We start from the raw sequence: 17,427 nt of genomic DNA on the forward strand, positions 1-17,427 counted from the left end.
CGGCTAGACGTCGTCATCGCCATGTCCTCGGCGCAGATCATGTCGAATACCATCTAATCTCTCTTTATCCCATCCGCTAACATTAGTCGTGGACCGCCGTCCCGGAGCAGCAGCAGGCAACAATGGGTACACTCTTCTCTCTCTCTCAATCCCTTTCTTTCTTTTACCATCATCATTAAATTTTAAGATGGTCATTAATGGCGATTAAATCGATTAATTTTAATTTGAAATCTAAATTGAAATTGAAATTGTAACAATCAGATATTATGAGGTTAATTTTTAGGGTTCATTGTTGAGAATATCGTCAATTACCTTCCATTATGAGGGACTGAGGGTTACTCGTCCTACCCGATCCGATAAGGCTCGTGTCTTGGTTACAAGGCTAAACAAGTCAATCAATTGTTGTTGTAATTTATTTTTTTGATTTTTTGTGAATTTGAAATGTTTGATTTTTGGGGGAAACGTAATAAACCGGTGAGTGTTTTATCTGTAGTTTCAGATGGATGTTCTTATTACAAGCTAAACAAGTTAATCAGTCGCAAACTTGCAATGCAACATCACAGATCAAATTTGGTACCCATGGGTTTGGGAATCAAAAACAAAAATTCTAGAAATTGTCAGGACCCAAATTCCTCCTTCCAAGTTCCAAACAAGGAGTGAATCTAAATCTCGTCATATAGTAAGATTGTCTTACCCGTAGATTTCAGCTATATGCGCGAGATGTTTGCAGTAAGAATACGAGCATTTGAGAATAGTAAGACAGGAACATCTTTTCCATTACCAGTGAATTTTAAAGCTTCTAAGATCCTGGTTACATGAGATTCCTACTTAGGACACCGAACGAGAACAACTATTTGGGGGAAACGTAATAAACCGGCAGAGACTAGTCTATACAAGATGGTTACAGATGGTTGCTTCATATTCAGGAAAAGGTTGAATAAAGGGCATTGATCTCTATGTTACTCCGACACTTCACTTAGCTGCCGTGTCGCGTATCCGACACCTATTGGTCCGATACCGACACGACACTTTGACACTTCACTTTAGACCAAAAAATTGAAAAATCCACACAAAATAGCCGTATCCGACGCTCGACACGCGTCAGACACGACACCCGTGTCGGAGAGTCCGGGTAACACAGATTGATCTTGCAGAGAATGGGGTTGCTAAGTATAACTTTGTAGCTTGGCTGGCTGTTCAAGGCAGATTGATGACTCATGATAGGCTACTTAGATGGGGTATGTGAGCTGATTCTGATTTGATTGTTGTGTGGAAAGGCTCACTAACATATATTTTTTGAATGTGAGTATAGTAGAGTCTATTTGCAGCTGCTGGCTACATGGATGGGTGCTACTATTTCGTGGTTTAATACAGTCCAGTGCTGGCAGAATTGCAGGATCAAGCCGTTATTGAAGAAGCACATTACATGGGCTGAAATATGTGGCCTGATTTATCAACTCTGGCAAACTAGGAATCAAAGTCTTCATGAATTATGCTTGCCTATGCCTAAAGCTGTTGCAATGGGTATTAAAATGAGTATGTGCAATAGAATCAGTAGTGTGATGAGCAAGGAGATGAGTAGAAAGCACAACACATTGCTTAGTCGTTTTATGTCCTAATTGATGTATTGTGTTAAATGATGTAATTTGGTTGTGTTGGATTAATTTTACTTGCACATTCAATAAAAAAAAAAGTTGGAGACGATACGTACACATTGAGAGGAATGTACGTCACTCTCACGCAAATTATTTGTAGCGACTTTCGTGTGATCAATAATAATGTCACAAAAATGTCATTACGATGTTATACTTGAGCGGAATTTGGGTTGAGTTGGTTAACAGCTCTTTTTTGACAATTATTGTGCTGATGTTCAAAAATTAAACCCTAAATAAATGTATCTAGCATGCTAGAGATGTGTATCTAGCAATATAAAAGAGTGTATCTAGTAAGATAAAGGAGTGTATATAGCATGCTAAAGATGTGTGTTTAGTAATTTAAAGGAGTGTATCTAGCTAGAGGTATGTATCTAGCTGTTTAAAGTAGTGTATCTAGCATGCTAGAGATGTGTATCTAGCAATATAAAAGAGTGTATCTACTAAGGTAAAGGAGTGTATATAGCATGCTAAAGATGTGTATCTAGCAATTTAGAGGAGTGTATCTAGCTAGCTAGAGGAATGTATCTAGCAGCATAAAGGAGTGTATCTATTTAGCTAGAGATATGTATCTAGCAGTTTAAAGAAGTGTATCTAACCAGCTAGAGGTATGTATCTAGCAGCCTAAGGAGTGTATCTAGCTTGCTTTAATTAGATATATCTAACTAGTTATAAATACATAAAATTGAGTGCTAGATACCCATCTTCACCATAGAAGATACACAAGGAACATACACGGGCCATATACAAACATAAACAAAGGTGAAAAAGAGCTTTCTTAATCCAAAACAAAAATTTCATGGCCAACTTGTATAAATACTTAAATGGAAGCTATTCAATGTTGATAAATGGGAAAATATACAAAAGGTATTAACAAAAACATCACTGTTGTTAGGCCCAGATTTACCTGGCCTGACCATAACCTGGCCTGACCTTACAAGGCTGATTGAAGGAAACGAAGACCGGACAAATCTAACTATTATTTAGTTGTTGAAGAATATTATGGCAAGCAGGCTACTAAATCCTGGAAGAGAAGCCTGATGGTCAGTATAGAATAGCTTGGCAGATTATTAAAGCAGGCTGGATTAAGAAGATAAACAAGAAATACAGTTGTATAAGTCAAATAACCGTGTCCTATTCTCAAGGAAGACCAAGACTAATTATGGGACTACATCACCCATGAACTTAGACGTGCAAAAGAGGAAAAGGCTAAGAATCAGCTGGAGAAGAACCAGTCAACCGAATTAATAGGGAATGCGCCCTATTAATCCGACAACAACTCCGACAAAAGAGAAGAACGTTGGGGATCAATACAACGTTCATAATTATGGCTATAAATATTTTGATCTAGCATTTGTAAAGGGATACACAATTTATCAATAGAAGATTACTTCACTACTTATTATTTTACGATCATCCAATTATCAAACTTGTATTCAGTTTATTCAAATAACATAAGCATTATTCTTTTTACATAATTCTTTCTTTGTAATTCATCTATAAATACTCCAAACATATAGAGCTAGATACCCATCTTATTCTTCAAATAAGCCGGACCCATTCAGGGAAAATCCTGCTAAAACAATTGGCGCCCACCGTGGGGTATCTAGTTCTTCAACCAATAAAATTCTCCTTATCATCTTTCATTTAATATTCACACAAAAAAATGGTGGAACTCACCGCAGAACAACAATTAGCGGCTGCCTTGGCCAAGATCAAAGAATTGGAAACAATCCAAGAGAGGGGCTCAGTGAAGAGTAAATCAATAGGCTGAAAGAATCTGAATCTAGCCTGAAGAAGAAATTGGAAAATCAGGCTTCGGGCTCCAAGACCAGATTCGAACCAGGAACCCCATTCTCATCCATTATCAAAAACATAGACTTCTCCAATTTTGGAACCCCGGAGAAGGATACATCATCCGGTACCCCAACCATTCCCAATGAAGAGACAAACAAAACTGAAGCAAACAATAATGATGGCTATGCTTCAGAAATCCAAAACTCCACAACAAAATAGAAAATATACCCGGAGTGCGGACCCTGTGTGGCTGAAGTAGAAGTTGATGACTTTGCAGATTCACCCTTTGCAGATGAAATTGCAAAGATTGATCTCCCCAAGAAATTTCTTGTTCCATCCATGAGAACTTATGATGGAACCTCTGATTCACAAAATCATGTTGCCATATTCAAACAAAAATGTTGGTGCCTCAATACCAGTGAACTCAGGCAAGTCTGCATGTGCAAAGGCTTTGGTACAACCCCGACCGAGAAGACATTACAATGGTTCATCAATCTCCCAAATGGAGGTATCAAGAATTTTGCAAAATTGATCAATGCCTTCAATCAACAATTCGCAAGTAAGCGAGAGATATGGCCAAGAGACCTAGTAACTGTTCAGGATAAAGCAACTTCCCGAAGAATCTCTCAAAGAATTCTGGCCGATTTGTCAAAGAAAAGGTGGCCATTCCCGGATGCGATGAAGAAACAAACGGTAGAAGCATTCAGGCAAGGAGTCTGTGACGGTGACATTTATGCAGATCGACCAAGAAAGCATGTCCAACCTTTGCCACTGTTCAATCCATCGCCTTAGAGCATGTCAGATTAGAAGAAGACCTCAACTTCAGGACAAACTCATCCGGAGGAAAGCAAGGCTATGGACATACTAACAGGAAAAGCTCCTACCAAAAAGGAGGCAATCCCAGATCAGCACCCTATTCCAGGCCCGAACGATCCAAGTCAATATGGCACAAGAACATAAAGGTAACCTTTCTAGCCTTCCAACTATTCCCGAATATAACTTCTCTATTAATACTGCAGGATTAATCAAACGCTCGGAAAACTGGGAGATACAAATCGGATGGCCAAAGAAATCCGACAACCCCAGGAAAGATCCAACAAGATGGTGTGACTTCCATCAGGACATCGGACACACCACAGAAGAATGCATCCAGCTCAGGAAACAGGTGGCATATCTTCTAAAGAAAGGCTACTTGAAAGACATAATCCCGTGACCAAAGAACAAAGATGAAGGACAAAACAAGAGAGACCAGGAAGCGGCAGAGACCCTCCTCCTCCTCCTCCCATCTATGAAGTCAAATTCATAAATGGAGGATCAGAAATCTGTGGACTGACCAGCTCAGACGCCAAAAGAATATCCAGGGAGTCCAGACTCCAACCTCCTCCCAGGCCCAAGTCATTGCCTGCTATTACCTTTGATGACTCGGATCGCAAGGAATATCGATCTACACCATGACATGACACTGGTAATCACCATGCAAATCGGCACTGACAAAGGTGTCAAGAATCCACGATAGACGGAGGAAGCTCAATCAACCTGGTGATGCTTTGACGTCCTTAAAGCTATGAAGATAGACGAAGGGAAGATCATCAAGAAATCCAGCGTCCTGGTTGGATTCAGTGGAGAAACAAAGAACACCTTGGGAGAAATCAGCTTGCCTACCTATGTGGAAGGCGTGGCTTCATATGAGAAATTTGGAGTAATGGATTGCCTATCCTCGTATAATGTAATCCAGGCGGACCATGGATCCACAATGTCAAAGCAATCCCATCAACATACCATCAATGCGTGAAAATTCCAACAGAATGGGGATAACCACCATCAGAGGAGAACAAAGGACGGCTCAGGAATGTTACACTCGGGCTTTGAAACCCTCAAAGTCAGGTAAGTCCCTTGCATAGCAATTAAAGTCACCTGTCAGGGAAGAATATATAGCACAAACACAGATGGAAACAGGAGAAGTCACATTAGACCTGAATTCCCTGACGGAAAGTACTTGTAGGGTCGGATGCACCCGACTCAATCGGACCAAATCTGGTCGACTTTCTCAAAACTAAAATGTCTTGTTTTGCTTGGTCACATTTTGATATGACTGGTATAGATGTTGATGTTATTACTCATAAGTTGAACATTGACAAATCCTTTAAGCCCTGTACAAAGAAAAAGAGAAGAAAATTTGCTGCAGAGAGGCACGAAATCATCAACCAAGAAGTTGACAAGCTATTGGACATGGGAATGATCAGGGAAGTAATGTACCCGACCGGCTTGCAAACGTGGTAGTCGTCCCAAAAGAAAAATGGCAAATGGAGAGTCTGCGTAGATTACACCGACTTAAACAAAGCCTGCCCAAAAGATCCATTTCCCCTACCACACATCGATGCAATGGTAGATGCCCCTGCAGGCCACGAAATGTTGACATTCATGGATGCCTCCGGTAGATTCAATCGAGATAAAAATGCACCCATGCAGACCAGGAAAGCACAGCTTTCATCACCGAAAGAGTTATATATTGTTATCTTTTGCTATGCCCTTTGGATTAAAAATGCGGTGCAACCTACCAAAGGCTAGTCAACATGATGTTCAAAGATCAGATATGAGACACCATGGAAGTCTACATAGATGACATGGTAGTCAAATCAAAAAGGCGAGAAGACCACGTCAAAGACCGGAAGTAGCCTTTCAAATCGGAAAAATTCAATATGAAGCTCAACCCACAAAAATGCCACTTGAGTCTCGAGGCAAATTCTGGGCTACATGGTGACAAAAAGAGGAATAGAAGCCAGCCCTGAACAGATCAAAGCTATCCTGGAGCTAGAACCACCAAAGACAGTCAAAGACATACAAAAGCTGACTGGAAGAATAGCAGCCCTGAACAGATTCATTTCAAGATCATCAGAAAGATGCAAATCGTTTTATAACCTGCTAAGGAAGAACAAGGACTTCCAATGGACCCCTGATCATCGGCTGCCTTTGAAGACTTGAAAATATATCTATCCTCTCCCCTTCTTTGGCAAAACATCAAAGATGAACCCCCGACAAGTATACCATCGATCCACAAATCTTTGTCGTGCGATCCTGGTCAAAGAAGCAGACGGACAACAAAGACTGTCTACTATATAAGTAAAAGTCTACTGGATGCAGAGATCAGGTATGGCTTACTTGAAAAATATGTTTTAGCTTTAATTATGAGTTGCACAAAATTGAGACCATATTTTGAAAGTCACCCAATAATAGTCAGAACCAATCTCCCTATCAAATCTGTACTCAGGAAACCAGAACTGTCCGGACGAATGTGCAAATGGTCAGTCCAGCTAAGCACATACAATATAATATTTGAACCAAGGACAGCTATTAAGTCACAAGCATTAGCTGATTTTGTGGCTGATTTTAGTCCGACCCTAGAACCCGACCTAATAAAAGAAGTGAATAACCGACCACGACCAAACAGGACCTAGAATGGACCCTATTCGTCGATGGTGCAAAGCCAACATGAGGGGCACGGGACTAGGGTTAGTACTAAAATCGCCACAGGGGGATAAGATAGTACAGGCTATAAGCTGTGCATTTGAGGCTACCAACAATGAGGCAGAATATGAAGCCCTGATAGCCGGATTAAAGGTATGTATTGACCTTGGTGTGCAAAACCTAAAGGTACGTACTGATTCCCTTCTTATCTCCAACCAAGTAAATGGGATATATACTGCAAAAGACCCCAAGATGATGCTTTATCTGGACGTTGTCCAAATTTTAAAAAGTAAATTTCGAAATTTTAATATTGACCAAATTCCCAGGGATTTGAATACCCAGGCCGATGCTCTAGCCGGCCTAGGATCCAACTTTAGTCCCCTTGACTTCGACAAAATACCCATCGTGCATTTATTAGAACCTGCAATAAATAAACAAGATGAGAGTTTCCCAATCTACATTGCTAATTCTTGGACAAAACCCTACTATGACTGGCTACAACAGGGAATCCTTCCCTTAAATAAGCAAGATGCCAGAGCACTAAAAATAAAAGCTGCTTCATATACTATTATTGACAACGTGCTTTTTAAGAAATCGCAGGCCGGGCCCTACCTCAGATGCCTGGAACCACAGGAAGCTGAGCGATTTTATTCAGAAATCCATGAAGGATACTGTGGAAATCACAAAGGTGGAAGAAGCCTGGCAAGCAAAGTACTCAGAACAGGTTATTATTGGCCTACCTTGAGAGCCGATTGCCTGGATTTTAGCTCTAAATGCAAAGCTTATCAGATTCACGGACCATATATCCATCAGCCATCTCAGGAACTACATTCCATATCCGCACCATGGCCATTTATGAAGTGGGGCATGGATATAGTAGGAAAACTACCTCAAGCGCCCGGACAAAAGGTTTTCATGTTAGCAATGACTGATTACTTCTCCAAATGGATAGAAGCTGAATCATACAGGCAAGTTAAGGAGAAGGACGTCATAACATTCATTAAACACAACATCATATGTAGATATGGCATTCCCTCTGAAATAGTATGTGATAATAGCACGCAATTTGTGGGAAAAAGAACAGCAGCCTTCTGTGCTCAATGGAACATCAATCTGACAACATCCACACCAGGATATCCAAAAGCCAACGGTCAAGCAGAATCCAGTAATAAGGTGGTAATCAGTTTGCATAAAGAAAAAGCTGGAAAAAGGAAAGGCAGATGGTGAAGAACTCCCCCTGGTCCTTTGGGGTGACAGAACCACGCCAAAAACATCCACAGGCCAAACCCCCTACTCCTTGGTCTATGGATGTGAAACGATAATACCGGTGAGGTGGACATTCCATCGCCGGATGCGGCTGAATACAATCACAAGCAATATACCTCTAATGGAGGACAGCCTGGACCTAACAGAAGAGCTAAGAGATGCGACCCAAAGATCGGATTAGCGACATACCAAAGCAAAGAGTGCGAAAAGCTATAACAAGACTGTCAAAGCCAGGGTATTCGGGGTAGGAGACCTTGTCCTCAGGAAAGTCTTCCAAAACACAAAAGAAAAGAATCTTTGGCAAATTGGCCCCAACCTGGGAAGGTCCCTACCTAATTGACTCAATAGTCGGCCAGGGAGCCTACAGATTACAAACCCTGGAAGGCGAAATGATCCCAAGAGCTTGGAACATTGCACACCTTAAATTATTCCACATATAAAATATATTTCCCGGTTCAGGTATAATTTTCGTGTTCACATTTCCTGCCCAACTTGATATGAAATTACATGTATGATACTTGCCATTACGTGAATAAATGCAATATATGATTTCTTCAAAATTACGTGCCCAAGTACTGATCTATGTTCCCATATTTTTACCAAGTAGAATCTTCAATACTTGTTTTTACATACTGCATTATATTTAAAACAAATCTTAAAGATTGGGGGCTACCCCCACCAACATTCAACTAATATCCAACTGATATCCAAAATTGAGGTTGCAAAAACAGCCTTATAATACTGAGCTCAACTTATCATACAAACCTGGAAAATCTATTCCTGGATTGTATAACATAAATGGGTAATAAGCCCTCCAGACAGGCAAGGGACATAAGCCCTCCAAACAGGCAACGATCCCACCCATAACACATTAAAGCGGCGGATCCAAGACAAAATCGGCACGAACCAGGTTGAATAATCGGCAGATCCGATAGACATTCAACATCACCTTTTGAAAACACAAGAAAATTTGACCAAATATTTATTCATCCAAAATAAATGGCCTTACCACACACCTAAAAAACATCCATTCCAGGGACATCCCCCCTGGATGGGTAAAAAAAAAAAAAAAATGTGTGTTTCTAAATATTCATTCCAAGGACATTCCCCCTGGATAGACCAAAACCTAAAAGAAAAACAAAACTAAGCTACTTTTGAGCCAGTAACCGACTCACAACCATCCGCCATTTCTTGATCATCAGACTTTGCCTTGGAAGGAGGAGAATCCACTTCTTCTTCTTGACCCATATTGGCCAAATCAGGATACTGAGCGTCCAAAGCCATCTCATCCCGGTCCGGATTCCAATTAGCCCGGTCAGATTCGGATCCCTCATAGCATCAACCCGGCCTTTCCCGAAGAAGTAATCTTGCAAAGATCACCAACCGCGCCTCCACCAACTCCTTTTCACCGCAAGCTCCTCGTTTTTTCTTAAGCGATCTTGCATTTGCGCTTCTCGGCCTCCAACTCTTGCCGACAACCTTCTCGGCGTTTTTGCAGCCACCTCACAAACTACAAAGCCACGACCGCCTCCTTTGTCCCCAACCGAGATTGAAGTACCACTTCATTACCCCCGGATGTGTGCGAGATCACGGTTTAGCCTATCCAACTTTTCCTCCAAATTAGCAACCTTGGCACAGGCATCATTGAACCGACAAAGACAACCAAACCAATATCCAATCCCTACAATGTAACGAAATCAATCACCCAAATACAAAACAAAATAAAAAACACATGAACAATTAAAAACATTCCCTTACAACCAACCTCCTTAGCACGAGAAGCAAGTTCAATGACCTTTGTTACGAGAGAAGTCGAATAGAGACCACTACGGTAGATGACTCAAGAGTATTAGCAGACAAGAGTTGACCGCTCATTTTAGCAGAAAACTCGTCTATCCGCACCGGCAAAGCATCCATATCATCAATCTGGCGGGCTTTGCCTTATACTCCGAGAGGCCGAGCTTGAATAGGCTCTTTCTCTCCTTCTTCATCTTCCGGGATCACATCTTCCCTCCTCCTTTTTGAGCACGGACGACCTCGGGCGACACTATCCCTGGGTAGATCTTGGGAAGGCTGGATATCGGAAACCAGGATATCAAGTGTCTTGTCACTCCCACTAGCCTCCCGGCTCTTGGGTGATTCAAGCAATCCTAGCCACCCCAGCCTTCAAATCCTTTGCGGAAAAAAAGCGGCTAGCCTAGCGGAAGACCTAAATATCGAATATATAAAAATGCATATACGTGAGTATCAAACAAGAAAACGACAAGAAGATAACGGATAACATAAAAACATATAGAAGACGTACGGGGAAAGAGCAAAGAGAGCTAGGCTTGCCTTTGGGTACTTTGACCCCAGTCAACTTGGTCTTCATATACCGGGGCAACAATTCCCCGCCCAAACAAGGGCCAGTCCTCTCTTCCTCGGGAATAGCAAGGAAAGCATCTATCCTTGCAATGACCTCCTCGTCAAGAGGATCATGATTCCAATCAGGAGCTACAAACATTACAAGAACAAAATGTACAGGTAAGACTTATATGCCTCACGCTCATTCAATATAACTACAAATTAAGAGTACAGGAAACCTACCACTCTCCAAGGGAGGATATCTCGAGTAATCAAAGCCCGATCCCCAGTCTCGTCCAGGATAAACAGGAAAGTCTTTGCCCAACTTTTGTCATCTCCAGAGTCCAGGTTAGTAATTAATGGAGACATCTTTGACTTAATTCTCAAATTAAAACGACCAACAGAAGGATTTTTAAAATGATATACTGCCTTGATATCATTAAGAGTAATCACAAGATTGTGTTTAGCACATAAATTTTCTATGGAATGAACAAGTTTCCAAACCATCGGCATAATCTGAAAAGGTGACACTTCCATAGCACGAATGGTGTCAATCATTAAGGGAGTAAAAGGTAACTTACGACTGCTTTGAATGCCCATTCGAAAATACGAGAACCAACCAGGTGATACCCAGTTAGCCCCGATGGACAAGACTCGAGAATCCATACCTCGTCGACGGGAATTATTTTCTTCTCCCTTAGTATCTTGTCATAATTTGTTTTCAACAAGTTCTCTTCAGGAAAGTAAGGATCCAAAGATTGAAGGGCAGTGAAAACAGAATCCTGGTACTTAAAAGCCACAGCACGAGCAGGAGGATCAATCTCCATCACCTCTTCTTCCTGGACGTCTATAGGTTCAGGCTCAGCAGCAGCAGCTTTCTGGGATGCAGGGCGTTTTTTGGCTCCCATATCTCTGAGTGTTTGATTTATTGTGATGAAATTGAAATTGTCGAGAAAATATAAACTAGCAGAACAGGATTGCTGAGAAGTAGGGAAGAATTTCAGAAGAATTTCAGAAGAATTTCAGAAGAATTTCAGAAGAATATTTAGCAAAGAAAGTGGAGGAAATTTGGTGAAAAATAACCTTGCCCTAAATACCGTATTTATAGAAAATCTATAACGGTGTGAAAACCCTAGGGATTGCAAAACTCTCAGCATGACATCACCTAGCCGTTATAGTGTTCAACGGTAACTAGGAGTCTAAGAGTCATTGATTAAGTGTAAGTCTCTTTATTATTCAACCCGGTAAAATTGACATCTCACCCTGGCCGATCCAAAGACGGGTAAAATGTCAAGGGCAATTGTTAGGCCCAGATTTACCTGGCCCGACCATAACCTGGCCCGACCTTACAAGGTGATTGAAGGAAACGAAGACCGGACAAATCTAACTATTATTTAGTTGTTGAAGAATATTATGGCAAGCAGGCTACTAAATCCTGGAAGAGAAGCGATGGTCGAGTATAGAATAGCTTGGCGATTATTAAAGCGGTGGATTAAGAAGATAAACAAGAAATACGAGTTGTATAAGTCAAATAACCGTGTCCTATTCTCAAGGAAGACCAAGACTAATTATGGGACTACATCACCCATGAACTTAGACGTGCAAAAGAGGAAAAGGCTAAGAATCAGCTGGAGAAGAACCAGTCAACCGAATTAATAGGGAATGCGCCCTATTAATCCGACAACAACTCCGACAAAAGAGAAGAACGTTGGGGATCAATACAACGTTCATAATTATGGCTATAAATATTTTGATCTAGCATTTGTAAAGGGATACACAATTTATCAATAGAAGATTACTTCACTACTTATTATTTTACGATCATCCAATTATCAAACTTGTATTCAGTTTATTCAAATAACATAAGCATTATTCTTTTTACATAATTCTTTCTTTGTAATTCATCTATAAATACTCCAAACATATAGAGCTAGATACCCATCTTATTCTTCAAATAAGCCGGACCCATTCAGGGAAAATCCTGCTAAAACAACTGTCCACGAAAAACTACCATTTAGAGCATGTAACTAATCCAGTGGCAAACTTTCGCAAGCCTCGTTGGAGCACCACATGACAGAACATGTTTACTGACAATGTGTAACCACGCGACCCACTAAATGACTATGGCACAAACACAACCTGCGACACCACCTGACCAATCATCCCCACGACCAGTACCTAAATAAGACGACCAACACCAGCACATTCACCGGTGATCGCCCCACACTTTCATGTAACCTCCCTTCACCACTTTCATATTTGTCCCACCGAAAACCGCAGACCCACCACACACAACCCTATGCCAATTGCCGAAACGTAACTCGATACCGACGATAACTCTCTGCCACCGCACAACTGCACCCATAACCTCCTCACGACCATAATGGTCCATCACCGCTTATCCCCATGACCACATTAACAACGCTCCAATGACAACCACAACCATAACAACCACGAAAACACCACTCATACGCACCCCTACCAGCGACATCCCCAGCCGATCAACCTCGATTCTCTGCCTCAACCACCGGCACAATCTCTAGCTTTTTTCAATTCTATTAACACTATGATATGAATCATCAATTTACTAAAACAGATATATAAATCCATAAAATAATCGCAATAATTAAGGCATGATATAGGTTGACGATGTGGTGGAGCCGGATCTACGACGACATTGTTGTGGTGGAATATGAGGCCTTCAAAAGATGGAGAAAAGGGAAAAAGAAGAAACACTTGAACTCCGACGATGGTGTGCGGCCTGAGAATCTATCGGTGTCGGGATCGCCGGCGATGGTGCGACGGTGATACACGACGGCGTTAGGGCTGGCGGTTGCCGGCTGATGAAGGTGGTGGGTGAGTGAGTGGGTTTGAAAGGAAGATTGTCGTTAGTAGCTCTTGTTTGTGAGTTTGTTTGCTTTTGGCTATTAACATGTGTTTTTAAATTAGTTCGTAAGTTCGCACGGGATCCTATTTCTATATATATATATATATATATTTATATATATATAGAGAGAGAGAGAGAGAGAGATTGAATCATGTGAGGCACCCTTCTTAGGGTGAGGCGGCTGGACTCATTTTAAACCATCAGATCTAAGAATTATAGAGTCACCAGATTATGACACGTGTCCCTCTATATAGTTCCCAACTAACTCATCATCGTCATTACTCGTTCATTTTTTTTTTGCATGTTCCTCTCTCTCTCTTCAATCTGGATTTCAGCTCACTCTTTTTTCCGCCATTAATACCGAGCTTTCATCGAGCTTCCAACCGCCATTACTACTGCGTTTCATCTAGCTTCCGACCTCCGTTATCGTCCTCAGCTTAGGTACTTTCGATTAATAGTATTCATTTCAATTAATCACTAATTTCATTCCATTGTTTTACCGAGCTTTCTGTGATTCATCTTCTACCTATTTACTTCTTTAATTTCAAGATCAATTTCTACCTATTCATCTTCTTTAATTTACTTATTAATGGCGTTTGATGCAGGTTTTACTCGTTTTTTGAGCATTATCGACTACAATAGGAGTGCATAAAATCAATTGCAGACGATTTCTCCGTTTTTTCGTCAGGTCCTTTCCCTTGCTTACCTTACTACCACGATTTCAATTTTTGTTGTTTACTTTGTTATGTTCCTGTTTTTCCTGCGTTTTTGAATCCTACATCTAAGTTCGTGAAACTAGGAGGTCAATTTGTGAAACAACAATCTCACATTGTGAAACTTGGACTGAATTCTACAGGTCCTAATCGTTTATTGAGCATCAATGACCACAATAGTATATCTTAACGGCTGCTCGAATTAATTGATTGCGAGACTATATGTGTGATTCTGATTTGTGAGAAAAAGTATTGTTGTTGTTGTTTGTTTCGCTGTTGTTGTTGTTATTTCTCGCATTAATTGATTGCGAGACTATATGTGTGATTCTGCATTGTGAGAATAAGTGCTTGAGGGAATAGAGCTGTATTGGAGTGATTTTAATGTATTGCCAATTTGCCATTGCCAGAGTCAATTTCGTTGCAGGAGATCTAGAGAAGTAACTCGCTGAGTAACCGTCTCACATTAAAATAGTACTCCATATGAAATGTAGCATGTTTCATGATTTGTGTATTACACTATTGTAGAATTTGTTTGTTGCAGGCCCAATTCTCAACCTTTTTTTTGGCATTGTATATCATTTGGTTCGTACTATGTAAATTGCTAAGATAAACGATACATTGGTAGGCTATTGATGACTATTCTAGGAAGGTGCATTAAATTAGAGGAAGTACGACAAGTATCTGATATTCTGAATGACATGAATGCAAGACGACGCTGTTATAAGCGTTTAATTAAAGATTTTAAGAGTCAATTCACCGCTCCTTTTTAAAAATTTGGCCTCCGAGATGGCGAGGTCCATTGTTGTTATAGTAGTCGTGTCAAGATCTCAGGTTATTCTATTAAAAGGAAGAGCATTGTGCCATTGCACAAGATGCGGGTTCGAGCCCCGCATAGATGATAATGCAACGTGTATTTTAAACTATAATGGTCCACGACTCAACTAACTAATCATATGACTAAAATCATGATATAACTGCCACACTCGTTTTTTTATGGAATAACGCTAGTTATTATATATCGTCACACTAATTATTGTATAATGTAACATTATGTATAATATGCAACAGGAGCTAAGGGTAAGGATCTTTTGTTCATCAAAACATAACTTAAGGAATCAAGCACTGTCAAAGGAACAGTCCTAATGACTGTCACGCTCAAAACAACCAATAGAAGCAACACCGAGCTTAAACAACATTCTGCCAAGCCACTTGTAGAAAAGCTGTGTTCAAAGCTTTATATCTCGAGTTCTACTCATCTAAATCCTATGATCCTTATATTCATGGAAAGCTTGAAATGCTTGATATGAGTGAGAGTTTGAATCAGATTGATGTAAGCTTTGTAGGTCGAGTTATAGCCACTGCAAAAAAACCTGGCAGGAGAATGCTCTACAACACAAATTTGACCTGAACTTACTCAAATTCCTATATCTCTCAATTCATGCCTTGTTCTTGCTTGATTCCAATTGTAAATGGTAGCCAACTCATTTAGCTTCAATTTGGCTACTCGCGGGCCTCCTAATTTCACCTAATCCGAAATTTATGACATTTGCAATATGCCCTTGGTTGCTGCACTGTTACAGCAAAGGTCATCAGTGACCTGCTATCTCTAAAATTCTCATATCTCCCAAACCAGGCAAGATTTTGGGGTGATTCTTGTTGGAGGTGAAAGCTAACTCATATAGCTTTCATTTGGTACCTGTGGGGCACCCCAACTCATTCGTAGTTAGGAGCTATCATGCCTGCAAGTCTGGTCTGATTTTGAAGCTGCTGTAAAATGGTCATGTTTTAAATGGCATGTTCATGGATACATAGCATATTGTCAATACTTTTCAGCTTAACTGTGGAATCTTAATAAATGGAGATAGGGGTGTCTTGGGATGTTAACATGGAATTTTAAGGCATTTACATATGTAATTTAACATTGGACTAACCCGAATGCAGTAGAGGTTTTCTACTATACCTGAAAAGGGCTACACATGCACTGACTCACTGAGCCTTGTTAGTGCTAGTTTGGGTTGAAAAATTCTTATCTACGAGTATAAGTTGTTATTTGTCTACTTTCATATCGGATTTGGCCATTGTCGTCTATTAGCTCAAAAGGTAGAGCAATGTGTTATTGCACATGGTGTGGGTTCGAGCCCCACATAGACGAACATATATAAAGCACTAGTTACACTTTGTAGTAACATTAGTTGTTCTATTTGGTAACAATAATTATCGAACAAAGTGATGCTAGCTAAGAATAACACTAGTTATTTGATAATGTAACATTGTTTCGTATATATAATAACACTGTTTATTTGATAAAGTAACACTTATGTTACATATATTGATAATAGAAGCTCATGTAGGAATTGAACCTACATCCTTTGTGCAATTGCACAAATGCTCTACCAATTGAGCTAATGAGCTAGTTTAGTAGAAACTGAATATTCCACCAACACACTACAGTTGATTTAATGGCCACAATATAAGTTTATAAGTCACCACTTCACCCGAGTATTCGAGTCATATGTTTCTCATGTTATTCCAAAGAGCATGTAGTGTTATTCCAGTAACTTGTCATGTTATCACATAGATTAACCGTGTTATTCTATTAACTTGTTACGTTATTCCATAGAGCCAAATAATATTATGTGACACAAAAGCCAGGTATTATAACACAATATCCTATTATGATAACATAGTTATAGTTACAGATTATAAAGCGCGAAAAACCAATTCTATTGATCTGAAGACAAACTAGTTCCGTCGATGACCGTATAAGGCACATTATATGCATTTAAAATCTGAATAAGGTATGAGATTCACAAAATAAGGTCTGAGATTCACCAAATAAGGAAAAAAGCAAAAAAGGTGATTTTAACCACTTATGATGATCAAGTTTCACAAAACAAGCCCTAAGATTCACTGAATAAGGTATGAGATTCACAAAATAAGGTTTGAGATTCACCAAATAAGGAAAAGAGCAAAAAAGGTGATTTTAACCACTTATGATGATCAAGTTTCACAAAACAAGTCCTAAGATTCACTAAATAAGGTATGAGATTCAAAAAATAAGGTCTGAGATTCACCAAATAAGGAAAAGAGCATAAAAGGTGATTTTATGACCAAATTTCACAAAACAAGCTCTAAGATTCACTGAACAAGATCTGAGATTCACAAAACAAAATCTGAGATTCACCGAATAAAGAAAAGAGTAAAATATAAGCTTTAGGATTCACAAAATAGGGTATAAGACTATAAGATTCACAAAATAAGAAAAAGGAGGAAAATAGGTGATTTCGACCATTTATGACCAAGT

At 39.9% G+C, this 17,427-nt stretch overlaps 1 long non-coding RNA gene across 1 annotated transcript; it reads left to right on the top strand.

Annotated features, from left to right (window-relative positions):
- Positions 1-13,709: 13,709 nt before the first annotated feature.
- On the top strand, positions 13,710-14,305 carry LOC141591290 (uncharacterized). Its single transcript, XR_012520790.1, has 3 exons — positions 13,710-13,851; positions 14,016-14,098; positions 14,267-14,305. It is a non-coding gene; the product is annotated as an uncharacterized LOC141591290 (long non-coding RNA).
- Positions 14,306-17,427: the final 3,122 nt, after the last annotated feature.

This window comes from Silene latifolia, chromosome 7 (assembly GCF_048544455.1).
Source record: "Silene latifolia isolate original U9 population chromosome 7, ASM4854445v1, whole genome shotgun sequence".
NCBI classification, from domain to species: domain Eukaryota; kingdom Viridiplantae; phylum Streptophyta; class Magnoliopsida; order Caryophyllales; family Caryophyllaceae; genus Silene; species Silene latifolia.